Source organism: Canis lupus, chromosome 5, assembly GCF_048164855.1.
Source record: "Canis lupus baileyi chromosome 5, mCanLup2.hap1, whole genome shotgun sequence".
Taxonomy (NCBI): domain Eukaryota; kingdom Metazoa; phylum Chordata; class Mammalia; order Carnivora; family Canidae; genus Canis; species Canis lupus.
The window spans coordinates 48,884,742-48,909,820 of NC_132842.1; the positions used below are offsets into that span (position 1 = coordinate 48,884,742).

The 25,079-nt window shown below is 44.1% G+C and overlaps 1 long non-coding RNA gene across 5 annotated transcripts in view; it reads right to left on the reverse strand.

The window, feature by feature from the left end:
- Positions 1-2,186: 2,186 nt before the first annotated feature.
- The window catches only part of LOC140633681 (uncharacterized), a 33,834-nt gene continuing 10,941 nt past the window's right edge, over positions 2,187-25,079 (reverse strand). The window contains exons 2-8 of one of the 5 annotated variants that reach the window (XR_012031263.1): positions 14,378-16,012; positions 14,093-14,134; positions 13,219-13,336; positions 12,671-12,760; positions 11,975-12,146; positions 10,784-10,941; positions 2,187-2,830 (exon numbers count right to left, since the gene is read on the reverse strand). This is a non-coding gene — a long non-coding RNA (uncharacterized lncRNA). Of the gene's footprint in view, positions 2,831-4,389; positions 4,507-10,783; positions 10,942-11,974; positions 12,147-12,670; positions 12,761-13,218; positions 13,337-14,092; positions 16,013-25,079 lie in introns of all 5 variants that reach the window. The other 4 variants (XR_012031264.1, XR_012031265.1, XR_012031262.1 and 1 more) reach the window with 4 other exon arrangements.

A 25,079-nucleotide genomic window follows, 5' to 3' on the forward strand; every position in this document is an offset into this window, starting at 1 on the left:
GTCACCTGGCCCGAAGGGAGCATGGAAATTCTTTCTGGACTGTTCCAGAGAGAGAAAGAGAGAGAGAGAGAGTTGTGCATCTCTCCCCGTTGCCCCCACTGCCGGGGAAAAGTAGACCCACATCACCCCCACTGTCCCAGGCTGGCCCCTGCTGTCCCAGCTCTACGCCCCAGCCCACAGCAGGATAGCAACGCCTCACACTTATGGGGCAGGCGGCCAGCACAGTGTGCTCTCAGCCCTCCTCCTGATGAACTCACTTCCATCCCTCAGCGAACCCTGTGAGGGAGGTGATGTTTGCCTCCTAATCCAGTGGCTAAGAGCAGCACCGTGGAGCAGACTGTTGGGTTTGAGTCCTGCCCCTGCCATTCCCCAGCTGTGTGACTCTCTTCTCCTCTGTAAAATGGGGACAAGAATAGTGTATGGTTCAAGGGATCATTAGGAGGAAGACGTGAGTACATGTATGAGTCAAGAGTTCTGAACCGGGTTGGGCACATCGCAATGTCGTTAGTTCCCACATAAGGAAACTGAGGCACAGAGATGTTAGAGTAGTTGCCTCAAGTCACAGAGCTGATAAGCAGCAGAGCTGGGACTCTGACCAGGAAGTGGGGTTCCAGTGTGACACAAAAGGGCCACTCTTTCCCTCCCTGCCGCTCTGAAGCCGAGGGGATCACCTTCTTGGGTTTGAAGTGGGTCCACACTCTCTGCCTGTGCAAGATGCAAAACAAGTCCCTCACATTTCGGGACACTCTCGCCACCGTGCAGGTAACAGTCTGCAGTCTGCAGAAATCTCATCCACCTTTCAAATCTCACTTCCTCCTGGCTCACTTCCTGCAGGTGTGTGGACCCCCCCACCCCCCACCCCCCACCTCCGCCCTGACAGCAGGCATCCGGCAGATAGGGGTGAGTGAGTGGCTGCTTCGCAGTCTCACATTCCTGGAAATCAGAAGAAAGAGCAGAGTTGTGAGAATCTGAGGGTCCAGGTCCACCCGGGGCGGGGGCGGGGGGGGTGTCCTCAGTTTCCAAAATGTGCATGCTGGAGAGCCATGGCAACTATGCATTCCAGTTCAGCTCCCTGCCCTGGGCTGACGGAGAGGATGCGGACAGGCTCCCTCCTTGGACAGAAGATGTCAGGGGCACTGCCGTCAGTTTAACCACTCACCTGAGAAGGGTCAGGAGCAGTCAGGGAGGGCCATGAGGAAAAGCCAGCACCAAATGTTGAGGTAACTGAAAGAGCTCAGACTGGAATTCACCAGTTCTTAAAGCCTGGGCCATACGTCCCACAATCCCTCCTGCTCTTTGGTTCATTTCTTGGAAACAAGCTTACCTGCATCTCTTTCATGGCTTCCTCTTAGAGGATTTATAACTAGATTTTTCATCAGCTTCATCTTTCCTTTTACAGTGAAATATGATCAGTTACCACCCACAAGAGAAGCTGTGCCACCAACACGAATCGAAAGACCCCACGTTGCTGGTCTATAGGATGATTTTCTGGTGTATAGGGAATGTGGCTTCCTTGGAAGCACCTCGCAGGTACAGTACTTAATGAGCCACCAGTTCCTTTTGGGCATTGCAAGCAGGCCCCCTTCCTCTGGGCAGATGGCAGCCTGTGCCAGGACTCTGCTTGGTGAGGGAAGGTCCACCCACTCCCCAGCCAAGCCCCCTGTGCAGGGCTCACCCGCACAGCCTACCTACAGACCAGTGATGGGCATTGCATCCACAACTAGAATCTACCATAACCTAAGCAGAAGCCTGATATTTTGGGCTCTTCAATTTTTTTTTCTTACCCGAAAACAAGCAAGCAAGCTAGCAAACAAATAAAAAAGCACCTTGTTGTCCATGTGAGTATAGATTGCTTGAATTACAGCACATGGACATCTCACTTCACGGGAAAATAATGTTTTGTGAAGTCTGGGATAGTGTCTTAGCCTGGGTTCTCTCAGAAAGCAAAACCTGAGACAGGAGGGTGATGGAGGTGGTTGATTTGGGAAACACAGGCCCCAGGATTGAGGGGGAATAAAAGATGTCAAACAAGACGGAAAGGAAGTCAATCCAAGGTGTTTATTGAGCTGGTTCCTGGTGGGGTCAAAGGGGCTCCAAGCTCCTTGGACATTTGAAGACCATCCATCCTCTCAAGGAGAGAAAGTGAGGATGGATCACTTCCTGGCTCCTGGCACCAATCAGTCCCTGGGATGTTAACTCCTCAAACATCTAGATGTGTACATACATCAGAATGGTTGAGTCGATGGTAGTGTTGGCAGAGACACTGGGTCAGGGAAGGCAAACCCATATCCATTTCTGGTAAGGCTGAGTCAGTGGTCCTTCGAGGATAGAGGGTGTCTGATGGAAAAAACCTACCTCCAAGTGACTGGCTGGTTTCCTCAAGGACCATCTGCCATATGGAGAGTTCCTTGCCAGTCTCTCTAGTGACCAATATGGCAGTTCCAGTGATTCAGTACAGTGGTTGCTAGACTGGTCGTGGTGAGATGGCACTCATACTGTTGGGGCCATGCAGATGCTCTCTCTCTGACCTGTGTCCCCTCTGTCATGCAAGTCCCAAAGGGGCTAGGGAGAGAGGCTGGCTGGCATCCTCAGGACATCTTTCCACTTAGTGGTTCAGTGCCACCCTTGTAGGGGAGGTGCTCTGGTGGGTCTGGATTTGAATTGGAGATCCAGGTGCTCTGTGCCTGGTAGCATAGGTTCATCTGCATGATTTTCTCCATGGTCTCTTGTCTCCAGACTTCAAACCTTTGAGGTTTCCAACCCAACCAGCAAGCCATTTGCCATGGCCCGTGGGTCTAGATATACCCGGAACTCAGACAGCTTCCCCCACCTGTAAAGTGAAGGAGCAAGTGCATTGTTCACAGCTCTGCTCGTTGGGAGGAGTGACCTTCACTATTCCTCAGGGCCACTCTGCACAGGGCTCTAGTACGGTGGTCCAATTATTGCTGGCACTAACTTGTCAAGACAACCCATCTATGAACTAGGTCTAAGTTTTGCTTTGTTTTGTTTTCTTCATTGGTTGGCTGTAGGGAATTATAAGGCCTTAGGTGTGAACTGAGCAAGAGATAGATAACACAGGAATCTGAGGCAGATGGAACTTCCTTGTGTCCTCTGGATCCCTTCTGGCCCAGTCTCGAGTGAACCATTTCCACTGTATGATGTACTGCTGCTGTGCCTGTCTGACTTTGTCTGTCTAATACTACCCAGCTCATAATGAGCAGTTCTGGTTGCATGGTCACTTGGTGTCCCATGATCAGAAGATCCATCTCTATGAGGGCTCAGGAGCTGCTTTTCAAATGGGTTTTAGTTTTTTACTGCAGAAGGAAAGTCTAGTTCCGGAACTCAAGGATCTATGGGCTTGGCAGAGACTACACACACACCACATCTTTATTCACAGCAGATAACACCATTAGATCTACTTGTCATATGGCCTGAGTGGCAGGGCCACTTATGGCAAGATCTGCTGCAGATTTTGCTCTGACACTCAAAACTGGCAGCCTTCCAGGTCACCCAATAAATGAATTGGAGCAGTATTCCCAAGAGTGACATATGCTGCTTCTAATTTCTAAAGATTTTTAGTGGCTTTATTTTTTTTATTTTTTATTTTTTTAGATTTTTAGTGGCTTTAAAGCACCTCAAAATTCTTTGACACTTCTGCCATCAAGAGACAAGGTCCATGTTTTCTCTTCTGGAATCTGGGTAGGCTTTTTACTATTTCAAGTTAGAGAAGACAACAGAAGACACATTCTGTGACTTCAGAGGCTATGTCATAAATGGCTGTCTCCCTTGTTCACTGGGACACTTGCTCTTCCAACTACCCTGAAGCTGCCATACTGTGAAGAAATCACGGAACACAGTTGGAACACCCACATGGTGAGGCCATGTGTTGGTGCTCCACCTCATGGTCCTTCCTGAGCCTAGCCTTCAAGTGCCCCAGCCTAGGCACTAGAAATATAGGTGAAGATGATTCCGTAAGATTCTAGTCCAGTTTGTGTCACCCTCAGCTGTGGGAGTTTCCCCACTTAAAGCTCCAGCCAGCCTTTCTCAACTGAGGTTCCTCATCTGCGCCACACAAGACAAAGCGGTTGAGTGACTATTTTTTTTTTCCCATTCTCCCAAGTACCATTCTAGATGCACAAGAGGGAAATTAGTTCGTTATATACAAATGGATGTCTGAGGGCATCAGGGCTTAATTCTTCTGTGGAACCCCAATTTAGAAAAGCTGGCAAAAATCGAGAAGTTGAAACAAGACATTCCAAAATTCTGACCCTCAGAACCAGTGACCATAATAACATGGTAGTTGTTGTACATCATTAGGTTTTGTTGTGGCTTATTATGCAGCAGTAGAAGACGGGAGTAAGGTATAAGATTTAACATCCTGTCCTTTACCTCAAAGATGGTATAGCAGCACGCCTCAGATCACTGGACTCCTGAAAAATGTCAGTGATGTTGCAGCTTGGAGTATCTTTGTGGGGTTTTATTTCTCTGACACAGGACTTGCGATCTCTGTTTAGAGGGTTAAATTTGTATGATGTCATCAGGATAGTGTCCCACATATTAAGGCAGTGAAGACCCCTGCAGACTACTTTGCCATTGCACGAGAGACTTCACATAGCCTCAAGCAAGACTATGAATGTGTACTGATGTCCTTCCCACTTAAATGAGACTGACTTTTGATCCTGGTTATTGATGATAGGTTAAAAAGAATATGTTCATCAGATCAGTAACAACATACAGAATGCCAGAGGCTGTGTTGATCTGTTTTAGTAAAAATATCATCTATTGCTCAGCAACTGAGACTGGTGCTACCCTGTGGTGGTTGATGGTAGTCCAACTATCATCCCTCACGATCTGTTAGTTTATGTTTTCAAGGGCCATACAGGTGAATTAGCTAACATGGGTATGATAGAGAATATCATCCCCATGTACTTTAAGAGTGGCATTAATTCTCTTTCAGGATGCAGTGTTGACTTGGGTTTACTTCCTTGGCTGGTGGGATTGGGGATGGATAGTTTCAGAGGCTTCCACTTGGCCCTTCCCACTTAATGGCTCTTACCCTGTAGTTCAGGAAACCAGTAGAAGGATACCATCAGCTACTTTGTTCATCCAAATAATGCACTTGAGAAACAGGGGAATAACTACCACGAGGGTCTGTGGACCTATGGGATATGCTTTGAGGTGTGCTTGTGCCAGCTCACAGTTTCTTTTCGCAGTTCTACAAGTCAGGTACTATCTTAGTCTCTCTCATCACTGGGAACACGCTGGTCTTTCAGCCACTGCCATAGGTGTCTAAGGGTCAAAAGCATCTTCCAGCTCTTGTGTTCATATAACATGACATTCTAGAACTCTATCATTCTTATTGATGCCAAGTTGCTTAGACTTATGGCATCATTTCTTCCTATCAACTCCAGGGTGCAGGGGACAGGCACTATTGGAGTTACCAGTGCTTTTTTCATCACTGCATTTCTTACTGCTTTGGCCAAGGCAATGGCCTTTGGGATTTCTTGGGGACTAGAAACAGGTGGAGACTTCTCTGATCTCACTAATAAATCCATCCCCTGCCCCTTGGCCCTTCCTTGATAGTCTTCCAAGTTCATTCTAGCAACTCTATCTTACTTACTGTAATCCATTGCTACAGCCAAGCTTTAAAGAGTCGTGCTGGCAATGCATTATGACTGGATCCTGATGTTTTTGCCAGGATGTTAGGTCCTGAGTCAAGGAAGAATGCTCCCATCTCAATGAATTCTTCCCATTCACCTTCATCTTCAGGCCTCCATTGTCTCACCCTCTCAATGTGTGCTTCTATGAGTGTTTTGCTGGTTTCTGCCAATACCTATTTGCCAGGTCTTGCAAATGAGCAAGTGTACAATGAGTGAGCATCCTATTCCTGAATCAGGCTGTGCTTAGACCTGACTCCAGTTATTGGTAATAAGAGCAGGGCAAGGTCAGACCTTGGGGAGGACAAGCATCACTTTGTGAAGCACTTGCTTCAGATAAGATCTTGGCAGCATTTCCACATAAGGGGAACCTTATGTGTTTTATTCTGGAAAGGGATATAGAGTTTTTGCCTTGAGACCAGAGTGGATGACAATATCTATTTTTTCCTATCTTCTATTCTCTATTTCTGCCCTTCTTTTAGGTTGAGTATTTTTTTATGATTCTGTTTGATCTCCTTCATTGTCTTCTTAGCTAAAACTTATTGTTTTGTTACATTGTACTTCACACATAGCTTAAGAACCTTATAATAGGATACATCCATTTCTCCCCTCTAGGGCTTCACACTATTTTTGTCATACATTTCATATATATGTTTATATATATATAATCAACTTTCCTTTACATTAGTTTTCATTGCTATTTAAACAGCCAGTTATCTTTTAGACAGCTTTAGTTAATTTTTAAATGTCTTATCTACTTATCCTTTCCAGGGCTCTTCATTCCTTTGTGTAGATCTGTTATTTTTTCTTCTGCCTGAAGGACTTTGTTTAACATTTCTTGTAGCATGAATCTCCCAGTGACAAAGTCTTTCTTCTCTTGTGTGTCTAAAAAGTCTTTATTTAGTCTTCATTTCTGAAAGGTATTTTCACTGGGTATAGAATTCTAGGTTGACAGTTGTTCATCATTACAGATATTGCTCATTGTTACCTCATTGGCATTATTTCTGTTGAGAAGCCACTGCCATTCTTTTGCTATTGTTCCTCTGTACATAATATCATTTTTCTATGACTGCTTTTGAGATTTCCTCTTTATCATTGGTTTGAATAATTTCTTTAAGATGTTTGTTGGTATAGTTTGCTTTATGTTTCCTATGCTTGGGCTTTAATTCTTTCTCCACACTCCATCTACTCCCTTGCAGACCGCAGTTACGTGGTTGTTGGACTGCTTAAAGTTGTCCCAAAGAGCAGTGAGTCTCCTTTTTTTCCCATTCTTTTTTCTCTCTGTGTTTAATTAGAAAGAGTGTCTACTGCTATTTACTAGAGTTCTCTAAAGTTTTTTTTATTAACAATATCCAATCCGTAATTTGGTGTAATTTTTAACCTCAGAAATTATAGCTTTCATCAGTAGAAGTTCATCTTGGGTCTTTTAAATATCTCCCATGTTTGTACTTCACTAGTTGACTACCTGTAGTACAGTTTTAATAATTGTTTGAATGTCCTTGTCTGTTAATTCTAACATCTATGTAAGTTCTGGACTGGTTTTGATTGATTGTTATTTGCCCTCATTATTGATCATATTTTCCTGCCTCCTTGCATAACTGGTAATTTTTTACTGGATGCCATACTTTGTGTATTTTACTTTGCTGGGTTCTGGCTATTTTTATATTCCTATAAATATTCTTGAGCTTTGTTCTGGGATGCAGTTAAATTGCTTGTAAACAGTTTGCTCCCTTTTGGTTCTTGTTTTTAAGATTTGTTAGGTGGAACCAGAACTGTGTTTAGTCTAGGGTGAATTATTTTTCAGTACTGAGGAAAAAAAACCTTCTGAGTACTCTACCCTATGAATTACCCTTCTGAGTATATGCCCTATGAATTATGAGCCTTTTTAGTCTGGCTGGTAGAAACAGGCACTATTCATGGTCCTGCTCCCTCTAATTTTTCTGGGTGGTAACTTCCTCATTGGGTAGCTTACTCATATGCATTCCTTGATCAATACTCTGCTAAATATCCAAGGGGGGGGGGCTCTGTAGATGTCTGATACTCTTATTCTGTGCAGCTCTCTCCTCTTCCGTAGCCTGTTCTGCAAACTCTAGCTGCCTTGGTCTCCAAGAATCATCCCTGTTTTCTCTCAGGAAATCCACCGGACTCCTGTGCCTAGAATTCCCACCCCTGCACAAAGGCCTGAAAAGTCCCTCAAAGCAGTTAGCTTTTATAGGGGCAATTGTTTGTTTCCTATCTCTTGGGAATCACTGGTTTTGGTTGCCAAATATCCAGTGTTTTAAAAATTACTGTTGCACAAATTTTGTTCATCATTTTGGTTGTTCCAGATAGGAAGGTCTCTATTACTACATCTTAGCTAGTAATGGAGTATCTCTGTTTTAAAATATCTAACACTATATTCAACCTTTCATTTGTAGAATATTTGCAAAGATCTTGAGTGCAGGAACCAAGCTGACTTAATCTTTGTAACCCCAGACGACTGTCACAGGACTTTGCACATAGGAGGTGTTTGGTAAATGGTTGAAAAATTGAATTGCAATAGGACAAGCAGATGAAAATTTCCCAAAGAGATTTTTTTTGCTTTATGTGAGAAAGTAAGATCTAACTAAGAGTTCAATAATGGAAACTTTAAAGGTAGTAGTGATCTTTCTGTTATGGGAAATGTTCAAGCAGAGTGAGGGTGCTCATTTGCTGGAAATGTTGATTTTTTCCAGAGAAAACCTCAATCTGATGCCGGTTTTCCATTAACACTTCTTAACCTTACTATTGCCAAATATGAGATATTATGAAAATAAGTATTAAGGACTTTTTCTCTAGATTAAGTATAAAATGATAGTCCCCTATAAACTTTTCTAAAGCTATACTCTCTGTTATTGACAGAACATCATCTAATAAGGAAGCTTAGATACTATACATCCATACTGGCTGATTGAGAAATGGCAATACATGGGAATTCAGGGACTTGTTTTAAGTTATACAGTCAACTGTAGAACCAATCCAAGAATACGGGTGTCTAAATGCAGGACAGAATCCTTTCCCTTTGGCTATCTTGTCTCAGAATACAAAAGAAGTTTCAAAGAGTCCAATTCTTATGTTTTTAGTGTAGGTTTTAAAAGTATGCAAGAACAAAGCTAGTGGAACAACTGTGGGATTCAGATAACATGGCACGTGTCTCCATCATACAAAGTAAGCCTGAAATCAGAGTTGCTCTGCAGCAGAGGTTAAACAATAAGAAAATGGACTGGGGCTCCCCAGGGCCCTGATGATCTGAAGAATCTAGACAGGCATTGAATGAAGTCAGACAAGCAGGGGTTCAGGTGAGCTAGACAGTTTTCAAAGTAAATAAAACACGTCCAATAGCACAACCTCATTTCAGGTTGTGAAACAGAGTTTCTGGATAAAAGAGTTTTATTTATTTATTTATTTTTAAATAATAAATGCAATTTATTAACTATTTAACTGTATGCATTAGGGACTGAATGTTTGCCGTCTCCTTCAAATTCTTTTTTTTTTAAATAAATTTATTTTTTATTGGTGTTCAATTTGCCAACATACAGAATAACACCCAGTGCTCATCCCATCAAGTGCCCACCTCAGTGCCCGCCACCCAGTCACCCCCACCCCCCGCCCACCTCCCCTTCCACCACCCCTAGTTCATTTCCCAGAGTTTAGATAATCAGGGCTTTGCAGCATAGACAAAATACAAAGGACACAAGAGCAGAAGTAAATAATTGAGAAATTTAGGTAACAAGGAAGCTGGTAGCTATAACACCATTCTCTTTGGTTTCTGATGGTTAAATTTCCAAAATTCACTGAGGCAGTGTAGTGAACAGGACAGAAAATGTTGGGCACTTAAATAATCTCCCTAGCCTACATCACTGAATGCCAAAGTAGTATTGCAATTTATGAGTGCTTCAGGAAGGAAGGACAAAGTAAAGGCTAGAGGGGACAGGATGAGAGCATCCTGCTTGTTGTGGAGAAGTAGGGTCACAGAAAAGGGGGGCAAAGGGAGAAAGGGGCTATAGCAGGGCTTCATCAGTGTCAGAGTTAGTGGTGAGGCTCAGTTGTACAGTGGAAATGGGGAGAAGAACTAAACAAGCCTGGACTATTAAGCAGGAATATCAGACCTGATTGAGAACAGTGGGCTCCACCCAGCACCACCACCAGCTCTCTGCCTCCACCACTCTTTATTTTTCTGTCTCCAAGACCCAAAGCCCCATCTCCAGCCTGCTAGGAACCCCATGGCTTGAGACCTAGCAAAGTAGACACAGGGCCCTGAAAGGGGTGGGAGAACAAATGAGAAAAAAGGGATCAGTGGGCTCTGGAGAAGAAAATGTAGAGATGGTTCATCCAAGAGGAAAAGAGAGTGAGTCTTTGGTCAGACTGGAAAGGGGATGACAGTGGATGGTGCCAGAGGCTCCATTTCTGACTTCTTTTTCCACCTCTGCAACCTGGAATTTCTTCCTTGGGGGTAAAGGCATCAGGAACATGAAATAGTTTTTGTGAGAAAAGTATTCCCTTTTCTATTGCATTTCCATAAAAAGTCTAGAGAAAGCCTCGGTTAGGACCACTTTTTCCTTAACAGCGTTTCAATATGGCCTCCTCTCCCCCACCCTTCTTTTGACGAGTGACTAGGCATCAGGGTAAGATCCCCAGTAAGCAACTGTAGTTAGCCGGAGTTGGGGTACAGTGCTTTGTTTCCACAGTATTTAGTGTCCTGCATTTAGACACAGTATTTCCATTTTGATGCTAAGTGATCTGGCTTTCACTTTACAGTAGCTTAAAGTTTCCTTTAAAATGAAATTTGAAAAAAAAAAAGTATTGAAATTCAAGCTGCCTGATTAGAAACTAATTATTCAACAAAATTCATCACTGATCTTAAGGTCAAGAGAATGACAGTTTGGTGTGGTGGAGCTAAACCCTGGTCTAGGAAGCAGGACTATGCCAGGGGCTCCAAGTGGGATATTTTTAGATCAGAGTGATTTCATTTTCATTTTTTATCAATGGGAGACATAACTCCTAGCCAGAACTTAGCATGAGATGTCCACAGCTTTAACATATTAAATTACTAAAGTTTTAGTCAATGACAAAGAAGTGGATGTTTTAGTGAGTCCATGCCAACTTACCACACATATAAGCTCAGAGATATTAAAAGGTCATGTGAAGACCCTCATCCTTAAGGGGCTCTTGGATGCCACCCACTGGAGTAGATTATTTTTAAGGGTGTTCTGGGTCCAAAACACTGTGCCAAGTATTCACTCCAAGGGCCAGCAAATGCAATGATCTGATAAAGAAGAATAGTGACATATTATCACATTAAAATCTCATTTTCTTTATCTCTACACCTCACCTATCAAATAGGTAGCCTGGAATAAATCTACTTGAAACAGAGGTCAGATGCCAAGCATAACCTTGTCCCCTAAATTCCCCTCTCCTAAGAAAAACGTTCTCATCCAAAGTTTTACAACATTTACTTGAAGGTCAAAGGAAGTGAAGATCTTCCTAGGTGATATGGGCAAGGGGAACGAGGTGGTTGGCCTGGCTGGCCTACTTCTCTCCCAGAAAGCCTGCAGAAAGCCCAGAGAATTTCCTATCTATAGACATCCCCCCCCGCCCCCCGCCCAGAGCATCCCTTCTCTGTATTCCAGGGAACAACAGGGGTTAGGATAGTAGCTTTAGAGACTGACAGCCAGGGTTCAAATTTCAACTCCCATAGGGAACCTCCATTTTATTTAAATTTTCACATTTGTCTAGCATAATAACTCAGTGAAGTAGGTTCAACTTCAGGGCAGTTGCTGTTACTACAAAACCTTTATGTGAATTAGAAAAGCACATGCCCGTCTCCTGAAATGAAGGCATTCTCTCTCTCTCCCTCTCTCTCTCTCCCTCTCTCTCTCTCCCTCTCTCTCTCTCTCTCTCTCCTACACACACACACACACACACACACACACACACACACACACACACTGGGCACATAAATCACAAAAAGCACCCTGATCTCAGGGCTAATACAGTCTCCAGTGGGGAGGAGGAGGGTGGCTTGGCAAAGGGAACAAGGAGAAGATTCGGCACCCACCTGCCCCTTCCCTGGGTGCTTTTACAAAGGGCTCAGCCTACCAAACCTTACACAGTGGCTTGAGAGTTATCACCATTTTACAGCCAGGAAAGGTTAGATATTTGTGTTTTAAAAAGATCACCCTGGCTTTTTGGTCAAAAATGGGTTAGAGGAGGATGGGCTTAGAGGCAGGGAGTTTTAGAAGCCTGCCACAGCTGTGCAAGTGAGAGATGATGGGCATTCAGGATAAGGGGCAGCCTACCGGTGGTAAGGTGCACAAACATCCCCAAGATGGTGAGGGGACAGACTAGACGGGTCTGGAGGCTGCGATGAGGAGTCAAGAGTTGATGATGATGGTGGTGATGGTGATGATGTCAGCGGTACTATTTACTGATGGCTTGTTTGTACCAGGTACTAACTTATTTACGTAAGTTCTGTGAACCAGGAGAATTGACCACATTTCATTCCTGCATGGTTGCTATGAGAGTCAAGGTAGCATAAAGTGTCTGTGCCACAGTAGACCTCTCTTAAGTGGTGAATACTAGTCTAATTATTAGTGAGCAGCCAGCATTTGAAATTCCTCTTTTAGTTCAGACGCCCTAGTTTGTGTGAACGGCCAGTGGTAGATAAGGTAGGTGGTCGAGTGTAATTAAGACAATGCTTTCATAGCTCACTGGCCATCAGATTAGATACCTCAGGTGACTTTTAAAGGTAACAGATACTCAATCCTACCTTCATCCCATTGGTCTGGGCTCCGGGGTCTGTGTATCAATGTTTTAAAAGCTTTCCATGTTGCCCGCTCTGAGAACCACTGAGTTAAGAGTCTTTGGCATCAGACAAACCAGGTGAAATTCTGGCTCTGCTCATCAAGGCATGGTTTCGAGGAGGATGGTCATACAGCCCTTTCCAGGTTATGTGAGGGTTATATGAAGGGTGGTACGTACACCACAGTACGTACCTGGCGTAGGTCTGGGGATGTCTCTGTTTCTGCCTAGCTTGGTATGGTGTCTGGTCTCCAATGTGGGGTCAGTAGGTGTGACTGCCATGCCTGTGAGGTCAGGATACAAAAGGACCTGAGGAGGCCACGGACCAGCCCCAGAACTGAGAGCTTTGCATCCATTACCTTCCTTAATCCTGGCCCAAAGTCTGTCCGTCTCTCAGATGCAAAAACCCAGAACTACAGATTAGATCATCAACCCGAGGAAGCTGGAATTGGAGTCCTGGTCTATGTCTTTCTACTCCACACCACAAATCAAATCCAGGCCATGCTTTTATTCTGGAGAAGGACTTGTTACAGAATCAATAGTGCCATGGAGAAGAACCCTTGTCTGTCTGGCTTTGAACTACTAGACTGAGCCACACAGTGATCGAAGGACAAGCAGGAACTCATAGCCAGCCAGGGCAGCGCAGAGCCTTTCGGTCGGCAGTGGTGTGGTGGTGATGGGCAAGGAGGGGAGTGTGTGGAGAGGGAGGTGGGCAGGAGGCCAGGAGCAGAGAATCACGTACCTAGTATGTGGCCGGGGTAATGAGATGACATATGTCAGCCAATACAATAGCTGGTAGAGAGTAAGTCCTCAGTGATCATTATCTTAACTTCTTCCTCTTCCAGAGCTGCCTTCTGCCCCTAAGATAAGAGTCCATTCTCTTTAGTGGGACACATCTGTTGGCCTGTCTGCCCACCCTTCCCCTTTCTGGGAATCGCTCCCCCTCCTCGTGTTCCTGGGGGCAACCATGGTCATACAATGTCCCCTTTGGTCTTCGGGAGAACTCAGAAGTGGAATCCATTAGAGAAAAGTAGCCACTCTGTCCTGGGAGATTTGGACTTTCTCTTTTTCGTGTGTTTTTGCTTTTATCAGAGCAGGTGATCTGCTACTGGCCAGATACAACTGCATTCGGATACTGTACGGGGGTCCAAGGCCAACCCAAACCACTCCTGGGAATGCCAATTTCTTGTAATGAATTAGAAATCTAATGCTAGCAGCTTCCCTGCTAAGTGAAAAAAATTACATAATTCCTTCTGCACCGCTGCATTAGGCAGATTTTTTTTCTTTTTCTGAACATACAGTAAATCCCAAGTGTTTTAAGCCGTGGTACCTTTCTTTAAACACAATATGAAATCACTACCAAATTTAAATAAAAAATAAATTCCGGGTAGTGCTAAGAGATTCTCCTGCCAAAAACTCTCACACAATTAACACACGAGCAGAATGTGTTGCTAATTTCATGCCACCGGAGTCTTTTCTACTTCAGAATATAGAAACAAAATCGGGTCAGAGCTCCAATAATAACGGGATTTTGCTTAAATATACAGCCCTGCGGTGCAGGTATGTTGTAAGCATGGGCGAAAAGTAGAATCACAGTGATGTATGAAAGAGCTTACCCCTGCAAATACAACTGGAGGAATTTGTCTCCAGCTTCTTTGCTGCAGGAAAGAGGGAATGAGGGAGAGATAGAGAGAGAGAGAGAGAGAGAGGTTGAGAGAGAGAGTACAGCACTGCCCGGTTCTGCGGGGGGGACAACATGATCATCAGTGTTTATCCATCCACGCGTCTCTGCTAGGGGGGCAAACGCCAGGCAAATTAAACTTGGGGACCCACGCCCCGTAAATCCTAGAGCTCTGATTGCCCTCCTGTCCCTCAGACTGTCTCTCTCCAGCCTCACTCACCTCCCACCTCTTCGCCTCCTTAAGCAGGCCTGGTCTTTTCCATAACAAAAACAGCATAAGGAAAATATTTTGGCAGCATTCGGGGCCTTTCGCATGGTGACCCTGACCTCCAAATCAATTTTCTTTATTCTTAACCCGACCTTGGCATCCATTCTCGCTGGTGTTCAATATTAGTTACAAAATCCTGAACTCCGGGAGACCTTGCCTCCTCCTCCCCCAGACGGCGAGGGCAGGCCACGCTGCCTGCCGAAGCAGGCTCTTGACAAAGAAAAATAAGAAGAGGATCAGCCCGCACTGTGGGTTCCATAGGAGTCTCATTTGCACCAAATGCCATTAGCCCCATTATTTACTCAGACAACAGCGGAGGCGGGCGCCCCGGCTTGTGGAGGGCGCTCCGATGCCACCATGCATCACCAGGACCCAGCGCTCCGCTAAATAGTGATATGGAAGGTGGGGCTGGTCCATAGAATCCATCACCCACGGGGTCGCCTAGTGCAGGGACTGGAAAAATTGTGCCCACTTCGCCATCGCCGCCCGCATTCATCCCGGGAAGGGGGTGAACTGCTAAGAGAAAGTGCCAATTTCAGCACACGTGTTAAAAAGAGAAGCAAAGAATAAAAAGAAAAGAAAGCATCTCCCCGACTAAGACGGGGGAGGGAGGTCTTTAAAGGAGAAGCCTGCTTTTCAGAACTCTGCGCATTTGCTCTGAGAACAAGTACCCACGGAGACTAGAGTTCGGGGGTCATCATACATTTAGGAGGAGAAGTTAGCTGGCAGGGGCTATTTTTCTGCAAATTAGTTTTCTCTCAAGGGTAACGGTGGGGGAGGAGCAGAGGAAAATGAATTGGAGCCCGTTGAATAATCGGGTATTGTCTGGCTGGTTGCAGGACCTCTGAACTGATGCTCTGAGAAGCCTTTCCAGGCCTGCCTTTTCTATGGGCCAGGATGGCAAGCCTCTCACAGCTGTTGATGAGTGTCCTATAGGGGCAGCGAGGGGGACAGCAGTGTGGCCCCACAAACAATGGTCCACAGAGCGTCGGCTCCACTCGGCGAGAAAGCCACGGTCTGCTGGTCATTACTGCCCAACACAGGGCTGGACAGGTGGCCGAGCAGGACAGTGAGACGAGGCAGGTCCAAAGTTTGCATTGCTCACAAAGAACCGAGGCAAGGGGCAAGGTGGAAAAACACAAGAGAGCAGGCAATGGTAGGCCAGCTTTCCTCGGGGGGAGCAATGGTTAGAAAATGAAAATGAGTGAGTTCATCTGGAAGCGGTGGTCTCATGGTTTTTCAGGGCCAGGGTCCGACTGGAATGCTCAGCACCAGGTTTGTCCCGCAGATGTCTTCCTGTCCTCACTTTGGCACTTAAAACACGGCCTCGTCTAAACCAGGGCTTCTCTGTTTCCCCTGAAGTGTCTGCAGGGGCAGAGGAGCTAAAAGTCCAAATACAGGGGACTCTGGAGGCAGAACCTGGAAGCACCTTCCACAGAGGAGGGCCTTTGCTGAAGTATCGGCGTTCCTTTTAAACACTGATGCATTGTGCAGTGACCTAAAATACTCAACGTTAAAAACAACAACTTAAGTTCCTTGCTCTCCTCAATTCGAAGATCTCATTCGAAGATGAAGCTCAATCTGTATCTGAAAAAAAAAGAAAGAACAAAGAAAGAAAGAGGGCAACATCAACTGAATGCATACTTTGAGTGTCAGAGGCGTCCGTCCACACTTCCAAAGCTTAAAGCGCGAATTAGAAAAAAATCTATGTCATAAAATCAAGGAGATAATGTAATTACAATCAAGGAAAATGGAAACGTCAGGAGGTAACAACCAGTGGAACCCGTGGCTCCAGGCATACTGGGGCATACACCAGTTTGCAAAGTATCACAGAGGAGACAGCTATTGTAAGGTGATGAAAAATAGACTTACCTGCTTGTAACCACCTTGTAATAAAATGCTGTGTCCTTTCATCCGGGTGTTGTCAGAGTGTGGTGCAGCACCCGGCACACAGCAGGTGCTCAATAAATATTTGTGGAATTGAAAGTTGTTGATAGCACTCTGCATTCACGTTCCCTTCCAGGGAGCCTGTGGCAGGTGGGGAGTGTGGGAGGGGACGTCCACTCAAGCCGTGTGATGGGCTCCCCTCCAGGGAGGGCAAAGCCTGGAGTAGGTGTCCTGGGACATCTGTCAAGAGTGTAGGCAACTGGGCTCACGCCCCATCTCTGGCACCACCTACTTGCATGATCTTGGGATCTCCCTTCTCTGGCAAAAGGAGGCATCGAGAGCCACCCTCTCAAAGATCTAGTTTAACAGTTCTACAATTCTGCATATCTGGATTTATTTTAAGAGAATTTTCTTTCTCACCAGCCCGTGGGGGATGATACTATTCGAGGACTAAAGCAAGGGGCGCGGTGGGAGAGAGAAATCTGTGCTTTTTGTTCCCACTGCACCTTGCCTACTGGATGGGCGGAGGGGCCCGGTAGGCTCCCAGCCTCAGAGGCTGCTCACTTCCCTGCCCTTGGCCTTGTTCTGGGAAGAAAAAAACTCAGGACTGAAGACTTAACATAAGGCACGGTGGAAAATACCTCCACTGTCTTATCGTGAATTCATGGTAGATGAGGTAATTCGCAAGGCACATACTGTAATTCACACTTTACCTCCGCCCCCCCCCCCCCCGCCCCCCGCACAGGTGTCATTCTCTAGCACAGGGCTCACTTAGCACAGGTAACCATACTCTGGTCAAAGGGAGCGGAATCATCTTATGTCAGTGGTATGTATTATCGACTCCACATTTTGTTGCTGTTGAAACTAATAATATTATTTGGTTATTTGTTAAAATGACCCAGATTTCAGGGTCAAATCAGCAGGAATTGGAAATGAAATAAATGATGATTCTGAGTGGAAAACATCAGGCAGCAATACACCCTTTTGTGCAGTAAGAAGCAAAGTTGGTGATTCTTGACATGAAAATGCAATGTTTCCCACTTGAAGAAAACCCAAACTTATGAAACTATATAAATTAGAGAGTAATGTTTTTAATTATAAAAGGATTTTGCTTCCTACAATGATTCATCCCTAAGGCTCCAGCTTCCTAGAAGATTTTAAAGTACTATTTAATCTCCCTCCACAAAAATTCATATGCCACTTTTAAAAACAGATGTATGACATTTGACTTTATTTCAATATAAATAAAACACAGAGCATCTGATCCTGGACGTCAGATCTCTTTCCTGAAGTATGGAAGCCTTGAAATTCTATCATATTTACTCACTCATGTATTCATTCATTCAAACAAAGTACCGATCAAGCCCTAATGTGTGGCAGGCATGTTGTTAGGCCTGAGGATATATCCCGATCTCCTGGTGATTTTTTTCTTCCCCATTGCTTTCATCCTCCCTGTCTCCCAGGTGCTGGGTGAAACCGGGGGTCTGATCCTCTGGAGAAGGGGGTAATCATGCTAGGATGACAGGTAATGCCCTTCTAGAAGAGTATTGAAGTCAAAGTTATGGTAAACACTCAAACTTCAAGTGTGAGGTTGAGGAACTTTTTACTTATGGAGATTGGCCAAAAGCTCTGGTTCCCAAAGCACGGTCCTTGGACCAGCAGCTCTGGCATCATCTGTGACTTTGCTGGGAATGCTGACTCCTGGGCCCTGCCCCTGAGACTCCCGATCTCTGGCACCAGGGCTCCAGAAATTGTTATAACCACTCTCCAGGTGCTTTTGATGCATGTTAAGGTGTGAGAACCACTGCCCTGAAGTTAATCAGGCTTCATCTGGGCAAAGCCCCTTAAGAGTCTTCTTTCAAATCCTATCACCGATGGAGTCTTTTCACAGGCCCGTAGTGTCTCTAGTTCAGTGTTCAAAATCACACAAGTGTCTGCCAACCAAGTCATTTCTGCAAAGTTCCAAGTCAGGGAGAAAAATAGCAAATTCTCCGGGAGAATCAAGAGGGAAAATATTTGGACAGGTAATTTTAGGAACCGGCTATGGATCGCGATGTACAATAATGAAGTTGAGCAATTAGGTTTGGAAAGCCAAGCACAGAAAATAATTAACCCACAAAGTAATCATCTTGTAAGTCCCAAAGCTAATGATTAAAATAAACCTGAAACAAATGATTGTTTAACTTTGAAGCTGTGCTTGTTTTAGCCACAGTGTAACTTCAGGTGTGAGCTCCCGGGAATTCTCGCTGCCTGCGGAGATTGGCTTTGGGACAAGGGCATGTGTCCACTCTTCTGTCCCTCCTTCCCTGGGGAAGGTTGCTCGAGTCTCACAAAATACCACTCCAGGGTGGGTCAAGGAGGTTGTGTGGGCTGCTGGGCCCCGCTCCACACGGGGAGTGGGGGTGGTGCCTCCAACCCCCCAGAGCTGCGCCCAAGGCCTTGGTGGGCTTCAGCCATCTTGAATCCTCTATCACCTGGGAGGCTGAGATGCACGCTGCGTTTTTATGCAGCTTGCTTTGCACTTTCATTGGTGGTTTAGTATTGCAAAGCATGGCGCTCCCCTCCCCCACTCTCTTCTCCACGCAAAGAAGTGAATTAATAACTAGAAAACAAGACAGCAACGCAATCTAGAAGGGCTGGAGCTTCTGAATGTCACTGTGAGCAAACAGCAGTGGAGAGAAAAGGTTCCTCTCCATCTTTCAGCACTGCGCTGTCTGTGCATTGACTTGTTTCCTGACACATGAGCCATGGCTTGAAAGGAATTCAGGCCCCAGCAAATTTTGCATTGCGCTTCAATGTGGCCTCTGGGATTGACTAAGGGCAAATCTATTATACTGTTGCCATGGAGACCCTGGCACAACTGCTGATAAAGAGTGTCTGATGTTTGGTAGGCCTCGTAGCATGGTACATACCATTTAAAGGATGGTGTGTGTGTGTGTGTGTGTATGTGTGTGCGCGCGCGTGTGCAGTGACTGGGGGCGGTGGGGTGGAGAGCTGGGCGTAGTGGAGAAGGAAGGAGGAGAGGCTGGTTGGGCATATCGTGAAGGAATGTTCTGTGCGTTTACAAAGAATTTGTGAATACTTTCTTGCCTCTAAAAAAATTTGTTCTGCCTTCTAAGAATCTACGTGTTAAACAGATGGGGGCAGCAGAAGATCCGCAGACTCTCCCCTTGGTCTCGCAAAATTAGTCTTTAGTCCATCTGAAAGAGAATTAAGCTAATACAATAAAAGTGAAAATGCACTCTTTTGCGTCCTTTGATGAATGCTGCCTCCATTCAGCTGCCTGTCTAAGGATCAATAGTAGGTCTGCGAGGATCGCCAGGGCTTGCTAAGCGGGGTTGGAAGATGATGGATTTTAATCATTAAAATGATTTTATAAGCACGAAACAAAGAAGGCCGATCGTACTCTCACATGCATAATCTCAGTTTTGCTGTTATTGATTTTTGCCAGTCCTAAAATCCCTTCCTGTCTTGAAGGCAAATCTCACCCTCCCCAAATTCCATCCCACACAACCATTTCTGGCTCCAAGTAATCAATATGGGCAACTTGCATTTTTTTTTATTGGTGCCCCCTTCCCCCCCCCCCCCCCACGAGCCCCGGACCCCAGAGGAGGATGGCACATGGAACGCCAGCCGAGCCTCCTGGTTGGCGAGGTTGGAGGCGCGGCGGCTGGGGCAGAATCACCTACAGTAAGCAGGCTTTAGAGCGAGCGGCTCTAACAATGGGAGGCCGGGCAATCTGCGACAGTTGATAGGATTATTATTATTACAGAGCGCAAAAAGCTTCTGCTTTCTTTTCTGCTGCTTTGCAGACCTCATAAGGCCTCTCTGTGATTTCTGCATAGTTAATTTGTCAGTTTATAAATTACCACATTATGTTAACGCTGAATGCTTCAAAACACAAATATATGCACAGAGGGCTTGAATATTTGAAGTGTTTTAGTACTATGGGGAAATAATTTTGTTGTCAAGCTGTGGCAGATATAGAACTGCTAGGGGATACATGGCCATTTCATCAGGACTGTGTCGATGATGGCCTGTGAACATCCAAGGGGGAAAATCATCTTTTATCACTATTGTGTACCGTGCTGGTCCAGATGGAGGATAAAACATGCATGAGTTGCCCGCAGCTCTGAAAATAATTATACTCATTTGCCAGAAATGTAGAAAGTGCATCCAACCAAGTTACCACCCATCATAGTGACACTCCGTTTGCATACTGATGAAGTTTAAAGCCAGAGACAATGGTGTTGGTATCAATAGCGAAGGGGGGGGGGCTGGGCACCACCAGTGCCGTAGGATTAATAGCGCCATCATTTTATATTATGCAGCGTTTCACTTATGCTGCATATCAAAAGACTACTGCCTCTGAGGTTCACCTCACTGTTTATAAGATTACAGTTTGCTTTAAGACTCCAAACATTAGCATGGATTCTTTTCAGCTTCCACAAATGAATGCAAAAATATCTGTTCGATAAAGCGCCTAGAATGTAATTATGGGTAAATATGTTTGGATGCCATTATAAGTGCCTGCATGTGTGTGTATGTGTTTGTGAGTGTGGGCGGGTGTGTACATACCCACATGCACACGCGTGATTTTGGAAGACCGCGATGGAATATGAGAAGATAATATGCGCATGCTAAGTCCTGGTACTACTGCAGAGTAATTGATGAATGGGTTTTTAAAATGTAGAAAGAGAATGAATACAAGTAGGACCCAAGAGAATAATTCTTTATATTGCAATCAGCTCAGCTTATATGTACTTGCTTTAATCGTAGAAATCAGCAATAAAAAACATAGACTTGGTTATTTAATCCTTACTGAGTAAAAGAGAATGTCTTATAATGACCCTCTAAAATATTACAAAATATTAAATTATTCCAATATGCCTCCCCTTTTTAGACAACCGTAAAATAATCAGTGTAGCCCATAACAGAAGATTAACAGAGTCCTTTCCACTTTTGAGTTCTGCAAACACACATGTAGGAGCTAAGAAGAGACACTTTTCTCATGGATCCCAGAATTCTCATAGGTGTTCTCCAGTTTGAAAATAGCCCAATCATGATGTTGTCACAAGACTTATTTTTAAGTAATGATTTTAATTAAATCCTCTAAAAAGGAAGCGATTCTGTACCTCTCTTATGTGGTCTGTACAATGATGATTATACAAGTGCAGTTCCCATTTTCCTCTGGTGTCGTGGGGGCAAGGATAACGATTTCCATCTCATCACAGGACAGAGAGGCTATACTTCACTCTGCACAAGACTCCAGTGAAATCAGAGGGAGGGTTTTGCACGATGAAATTACAATAAAAACAATGGAAGAAAAAGCAGTTTCAACCAAAGTGGTTCAAAGACAAGAGCATAATGCAGGATACTGCAGAAGATTTTTACGTGGCAACAGTTTTGTTTTTTTTTTCCAGCTAACTGGTGCAGACTGGACCAATACATTTTTTGCTGATTTCCCAGTTTTCTTTCCCTCAGAGTGGTCTTTGAAACATGGAGGGAACAGGGTATCTCACAACTCAACAGTGAGTGGTTGAGAGAAAATGAGGCCTGTAAGCCAGGACCCGTGAGGACTTTGACACGAGTAGGTGGCAGGATGTACTCTTGGTAAGTTGAGCACAGAAAGAAGCAGATTTACGGGGTGTTGCTTCTTCCTACCCTCTCCTGAAATAGCATATTGGCTATAATGAGAAGGCCATTGGGAGGACACCATTGAGAATGCTAGTGGGCTCAAAAACTTCTGAGAAGAACAGGTGATGCATTTATTTAAATTTCACTGAGAAATTAATCTTCTGGTTTTTCAGAACTGTTGTTATTGATCAGTTTTTACATGCCTGAAATTCTTCGTATGGTCTCAAGTCTCAAAAGGAAAACCAGTGAACAAAGAGACAGATACACACACAGGCATGAGACTTGGTCAAGGTCAGCCCGGTCAGAACGTAAAGCATTAGAGAATACTTTACCACGTGGCACGTGCGGGTGAGTGAGTGTGTGTGTGTGTGTGTATGTGTGTGTATATTCACATACACACCTAATTTTAAAGAGATATCTGTATCTTTAATTATAATTCAAATTATCAATAAATTAGTGATTTGAACACAAATCTGTCTGACTTCTAAGGCAACATGAATTGTATCATATCAATGTGTACCAGGCCCACAGGAATCTATCTAGAAGTGCATAAAGAGCTAAGTACCATAACATGGGGGCAGGTAAGGCCTCTCTGCTAACAAAGGAATGAAGTGAAAAAGGAAACAATATCTATCAATAAGTGATCTTGACAATAATAGCAATTGAATATTTGAATGCTGAGAGTCCTCTCAGTGAATAAGTAATCAGTATCTTTTTGGTGACAACACACTTTGGGGGATAAATTAATCTAGAAGTAATTTCCCCTACATACTACAGGTCAAGATGTGAAGCTCCAAACTGCCTTGTTGGCTGCAAACAGTGCCTTCTGCTTCTTTACCCTACTGACAGAAAAGGTATTAAAAACTTCTGTTCTAATACCGTTCTCCACTGAAAGGAGGCAGGACTCCTTGGAGCAATGCCTAATTCCAGGGCCAGGGCTGGGAAAATGCAAGATGAGCCTAGAGTATTAAGGGCAACTGAGGCACACAGAGGCTAAGGAACTTGCCCAAGTCACACAGCTAATAAAATTGCTCTTGAATTATATGTGGATGAGGCAATTTTAAAAGAGAGAGAAAAAAATTAACATCCAGAATGGTCCTGCACTCATACTATTGAACAAATGTCTTTATGTCATCACTCCTCTTTAAGGAAACAGAGAGTGGAAATCAGAGATGATGGATTCTGACTTACACAAGAAAAATCCCATGGAACTCTAATGGGGAGATTAAGTTGCAAAGAAAAACTATCAAATAAAATGTTTTAGGTTTATATATAACACGTAAACATTAGGACTTTCCCATTGTGACAGACTTTAGTAATGAACCAAACAACCCCAGCCCTAATCACCTGGCATGAAGAGGGCTTCCATTGCCACTTGGTGAAGTCTGTGGCTACATACAACAAAGTCAGTGAGCACACGAGGCAATTTTGGCAGGCCATCGATGATGTGAATGGGAACCTGAGGGTTTTCTGAGTCCTGCCACTCCATAGCTGTGAAACCTTGTTAAAATTCTTAACCACTTTGTGCTTGGGTTTGTCTGTTTGTAAAGGAAGAGACTTGGACCAGAGAGAGATCCCAGTGAGTCATCACATGTTTCTGTTTTTCTCACAATGAGGGAGTTGAATAAGCCTTAAGAAATTCATTGAGTGGTTAGTTTTAGGCTGATATGTTCCATCACATTGATGGGCTGTGTCTCAGCCAAGATGGCTGATTAGCTAATCAGGATCCTCCAGCTCTTGAGTGGACCTTAGGCCTGGATGGTTGTCAAATGGCCATATTAAATGATGAATGAAGTGTCACACTGAAGATTGTTACTCTGAACCACTAGCCTAAGTTGTTAAAGATAAGGCAATGTGGATCATCTTTCCCCCCTCCCACCCTTCTTAGATTAAAATTCTGTGCCTTCCTCTGTCTTTCTCCCCTCTCCTCCCCCAATTTGGAAAATGCATTAATGTTTTTATCACATTCAGATTACTGGGAACACTATGAACACTATTGTATTTCACAGTCTGGTAATCCACAGAGAAGTTTTTTGTTTGTTTTAGCACAAACTTTTAAAAAATTTGAACCGATTACAGATTTACAGAAAAGTTGCAAATGGAGTATATAGAACTTTTTTCTTGGACCATTTGAAATACATGGTATGGTGTTTGTGGACGATCAGGCTATGATTTTCTAAATCATAAGATTGTTGTAAAGATCAAGTGGGTTAATATATGTAGGCAAAATAATGCTTCACCGCTTGACCCAATATAAAAAGGTAGGAAACTAGAAAGGACTTGTGAGGTTGGTTTGAAATTGGAGTGGCTGATGGTTTTTGATATATTAGAAATAGAAATATACATGTAACATATATTCCCTAGCTCTGTCCACTATAGGAGTCCAAAAGACCGAAGTACACTATCTAGTGCCCATATCTTGGTTTCCAATCCCATGCCCCACTGAAAGGACTCTAGGACTCCTTAGAGAAATAGGTGATTCCAGGGTTGGGCCAGGGAAAGTACAAGAGGAGCCCCAAACATCTTGTGCTTCATAAGCAAGAAAGTGCTCAAAGAATGATGGGAGTATATAAAGCCAGTTTGAGGGAGATGCTATTGGAAGAATTGGTGACATTAAAGCAATTATATCAATGGATTATAACCCATGAATAAAACTATGAGTCTTTCTGGAGATAAAGAATGAATGGATTGAGTGCTGGATGAATGACAGGGTCATTTTACCTAGTTTCAAAATATCTCCTTACGAAATACTTATGAACTACAAAGGAAAAAAAAGAGCAGTTTTACAGTGTAAAAGTCTTTCAGATTCCACCTTAGTCAAGTGATTCAAGTGAATGCCATCAGTAGTGGGACAAATGAAAACTGCATTATCTGATCAAATGCTTTAAAAAGGACACGGCATCACTTCATCACTTGTACGATACTCCCGAATAAAAGAAATGAGGAAACCTTGGATAAATTCATAATGGCATTCTACAAGACAGTCTACAAAATAACTGGCCTATAATCTTCAAAATTGTCAATGTCATGAAAGTCAAGTACAGGTCGTGGACTTTTTCCAGATTAAAGATGACTGAAGAGATGTGACAGTTAATTGCGATGTGTGGTTTATAACTGGATTCTTCTACTA